The 4190-nt window shown below is 53.9% G+C and overlaps 1 long non-coding RNA gene across 1 annotated transcript; it reads left to right on the top strand.

Moving 5' to 3' along the window:
- Nucleotides 1–2508: 2508 nt before the first annotated feature.
- LOC142047635 (uncharacterized) lies at nucleotides 2509–3872 on the top strand. The gene is made up of 2 exons (XR_012656903.1): nucleotides 2509–2830; nucleotides 3588–3872. It is a non-coding gene; the product is annotated as an uncharacterized LOC142047635 (long non-coding RNA).
- The last annotated feature ends 318 nt before the right edge of the window (nucleotides 3873–4190 follow it).

A 4190-nucleotide genomic window follows, 5' to 3' on the forward strand; every position in this document is an offset into this window, starting at 1 on the left:
CTGGGGATAGAGCTCAGGAGTCCTGGCTCCCAGCCACCCTCCCCACTCTAGCCTCCTAATTTTTTCATCTTCTTACTCTAAGAGTCTCTCCACCCCCCAACCTGAGGGGCAGGGGGGAACCTACCTCCCCAGGATGACAGCCCGCACCCTCGTTCTCGTCTCTCTCTGTCCGGGCCCTGCACCGGGGCAGTCAGTTAATGTCGCCTTGCGTCTGGCTCTCATTCAAGTCCAGCCTCTCGTTAGGCAACCGGTCCCACTTGCATAGAAAACCCCTCCCCATCTCCCGAGCCCGAGTGCTGGACGACTGCTGGCATCTCTCCCAGCCAGAGATAACACCGGCGCTGACTCATTAGAGCACAGACGCACCTGGGGAGCCGGAGTTTGAACTCTGCTTGCCCCAGCACAAGGCTCGACCCTTCCACCCAACGGAGCGTCCCATGGCAGGGGGGGCCTTTGGCGCTGCCACTGGGGAGTGCCATGTGGGACATGGTGGAGGGAGGCTGTGAACCCTGTTCCTTGGGCCTGTGTCAATGAACGGAGGAGCTCCCCTCGTACTGCAGCAGTAGAAGGTTCCTGTGGGGATCCCAGTGGCCACCACTCACTTCTCCTTCCAGCCGCTGCGAACTCATTGGGCCTTTGTCCGCCAGATGAAGGAGCCCTCAACTAGCAGAGATCCTCTCCCCCTGTAGGACCAGAGATCCTCTCCCCGTGCAGGGAGCTGTAGCCCGTGATCAAGCCACCGCTTAACCTTCTCTTGGGTCAACCAAATGGACTGAGCACCTCTGTCTTCCAGACCTCGAATCATTCTTCATAGAATCATATACATGTCGGGCTAGAAGGGCCCTCGAGACGTCACCCTTTAACCTTTCCCCCTAAGTCAGGTTTTCTCCACCTTTGATCGTTTCCGTTGCTCCCCTCTGGTCTCTCTCCGACTTGGCCACCTCTTTCCTAGAGGGTGAAGTCGAGACCTGGACACTGTTGGGAGTGTGAGGCGGGAAACGAGTCACAACTCTGCCCACTTTAGGCTTCATCAGATTTTGCCCAGGCGATTAGATAGAAGAGGTGGGGGAGGCCATATCTTTTATTGGACACCAGCAGAAGATGACCTCCCACATCTGGTCTCTCAGGTAGAATTATTGTCGTGTCTGGACATGCACTGATGCCAGATGACTAATGACAGACAAGATGAAATAGGTAAATGGGTCTGTTACCACATTCCGGGACACGGAGAAGCCTTTCCACCTTCCATGACAGTCATGGTCTTGCGGGATCTCCTGGTCTGCTCCTTCGATCCCATCCTTCAGCTACCGGTCTGGTGCTTTGCCAGTTTTGGGCCTATGTTCCCTTGGATTCTTGTGCCGTTTCACATTCCCCATTGTTCAGCTTTTCTCCTATTAGCATTTAGCACCGGACGCACTGATTTTCACACAGCGCATGGAATACATATATACAAGTTTCAGTTCTCTAAAGCCTGCTGTTTTCTGTGCCGAGTTATCCCGGGCACCCTGTTTCTCAGCCTTCCCAGAAAAGGGGTTTTTCTTTACTATTATGTTTGGGTACCTTTTACTTTCATCTTCCAGATGGCACATTGCTTATCACGACAGCACTAAGAGCATCGTAACTCAGCAATTTGATCTCAAAGAAGAATTGGCAAAAACACTCTGGGGTTTCCTTATCTCCACTCAATATTGCACCTTATCAAAAATGTAACGATCAAATCTCTTCCTTCCTTACAATTCAGCAAACCTCCATTGTTCTTACAGGATACGTACGTTTCCCTGTTCGACCCTTTAATCTATTGGAAAGGGGGGTTTTGGAGCGCATAGTGTAATTTTTTAATCGCAACATTTCTTTATCTTCTGCAAGTTCAGTTTTGTCAGGAACTTTTTGTTTCTGAGTCCAAAACCTGCCTTTGTTTATCACCGAATCTTGTCAGCGGTTTTCTTTTCCTGTTACAGAGTCTTTAGGCCTTTGCTTCTTAGTTGTCCCCCAACATCATCCTCCAGCTGAGGTCCCCCCAGACTGAGCAGAGCAGGACAGTTACATCTGTAAGCGAGTCCTGGGCGTAGGAGGGCAGTGACAGCTACTAGGTTAGCGCCAGCGGAGTCAGGGCACCTAGGTTTCATCCAGGGCTCTGGGAAGGGAGTGGGGCTTAGTGGGTAGAGCAGAGGGGGCTCTAAGTAAGGACTCCTGGGTTGTATTTCTAGCTGTTGGAATGGGAGGATGGATCGAGTATGCTAGAGCGAGGGCCGGGGCACCAGAACTCTGGGTTCTGTAACGAGCTCTGGGAGAAGAAGGGGGTCAAATGGATCACAGCAGTGGGGGCTTGGAGTTAGGTCTCCTGGATTCTATTTCTGGGTGAAGAGTGCGGTTGGTTGTCATAACTGGGCCTACACTTGTACCTAATTGTGAGCCTAGCTGTAAGAAACTGAGTAAAAGTTCATAAAATGCAGTGAGTGCAAAGGAATCCTCATATTATCCTGTATTTTACAGATAGGGAAACTGAGGCCCACAGCAATGCAATGACTTACCCAAGATCACACAAGGCATCAGTGGCAGAGCTGGGAATTGAGCCCAGATCTCCTTAGTCCCAGCCCAAGGCTGTAAGGTCAAGAGAGGGGAACAGGCGCATACTGAAGACATTAGGCTGGGAGCCGAAGATTTTCATTCAAGGCCTGGCCCTGACTCTGATAAACGATTCTGTGTGGGCCCTGTCCACCATCCTGGGGAAGATATTTGGGGTGAAGTCTCATTGCTCAGTTGTGTACTGACCAAGATGACCTTCAGCGATGCCCCGACTACCCAAAACCAATCACCCGCTATCCCAGAGGTGGGCAAATTACGGCCCGTGGGCCACGTCCGACCCGCAGGACCGTCCTGCCCGGCCCCTGAGTTCCTGGCCCAGGAGGCTAGCCCTGGCCCCTCCCCTGCCATTCCCCCTCCCCTGCAGCCTCAGTTCTTCGCTGCTGGCGCAATGCTCTGGGTGGCGGGGCTGGGAGCTCCTGGGGCAGCGCAGCTGCAGAACCCAGCCTGACCTGGTGCTCTGAGCTGCACGGCGCGGCTGTCTGTCCTGGTGCTCCACGCCGCCAGCCACCGGTGCTCCAGCCAGCGCGGTAAGGGGGCAGGGAGCAAGGGGGGTTGGATAGAGGGCAGGGGAGCTCGGGGTGGTGGTCAGGGGGTGTGGATGGGGTCGAGGTGGTCAGAGGGCAGGGAACGGGGGGGTAGAATGGGGGGCAGGGGTCCTGGGGGGCAGTCAGGAGGGAGGGGGATTGGATGGGTGGGGGTTCCGGGGGCAGTCAGGGACAGGGAGCAGGGGGGTGGATGGGTCAGGAGTCCGGGGGCTGGGGAACAGAGGGGTTGGATGGGAGCAGAGGAAGTCCCGGGGGGGCATCAAGGGGCAAGAAGCGGGGTGGGGGGTGGGGGCTGGGCCATGCCTGGCTGTTTGGGAAGGCACAGCCCCCCCCAACCAGCCCTCCATACAATTTCTGAAACCCGATGCCACCCTCAGGCCGAAAAGTTTGCCCGCCCCCGCGCTATCCCATAGGTCCTAGAAAATTCACTCTTTGAAAACTCTCATGTCGTTTTAGCTCTGTAGCAGAGGTGGGGTCAACAGAGCCACCTGCTACCCTGAGTCAGTGCCCCAGGGGTGAATGGATTTCTGCCAACAGCAGCAGAAGATATTCCAGGCCTCAGACCACTCCCTTCATTCACTCACCTTTGGCCAGTTCCCAGCGACCAGAGACACAGAGCACCCTGAGTCCGCCCAGAATGTGTTATTTCACTACAAGGAGTGACTTGCACAGAATTAGTTAATTTAACCTCCAGGTGCCCGTCCCTGGGCCCAGGAAATAGAGACACACCTTTCTCGTCAATCTTCTGGGTGTCTCACTGCATTTGTTCTGGTGGCTCTGGCCTGTGACTGAGATTACAGCAAGACAAATCATAAAACACTAAGAGGAGGGTGGGGATGGGTGTAAGAGACAAAATGTTCACGTCGAAGCTGGCTGAAAAGCAGAAAAACCAGTTCACACAAAATATTGACGTTTCCAGTTTGTTACCAGGTTCTCTGATCTTTTTTTCACAGAGAATTGGTGGTTATGAAAATTTTAGGTTTGTTTCTGTTTTCCCTTCCCTCCGTTACAACTCCTCCTTCCCCCCCTCAGCTCGCTTCCCCCACCCCCTTTTTATTA

This window comes from Chelonoidis abingdonii, chromosome 12 (genome assembly GCF_003597395.2).
Source record: "Chelonoidis abingdonii isolate Lonesome George chromosome 12, CheloAbing_2.0, whole genome shotgun sequence".
In the NCBI taxonomy this organism is placed as follows: Eukaryota; Metazoa; Chordata; order Testudines; family Testudinidae; genus Chelonoidis; species Chelonoidis abingdonii.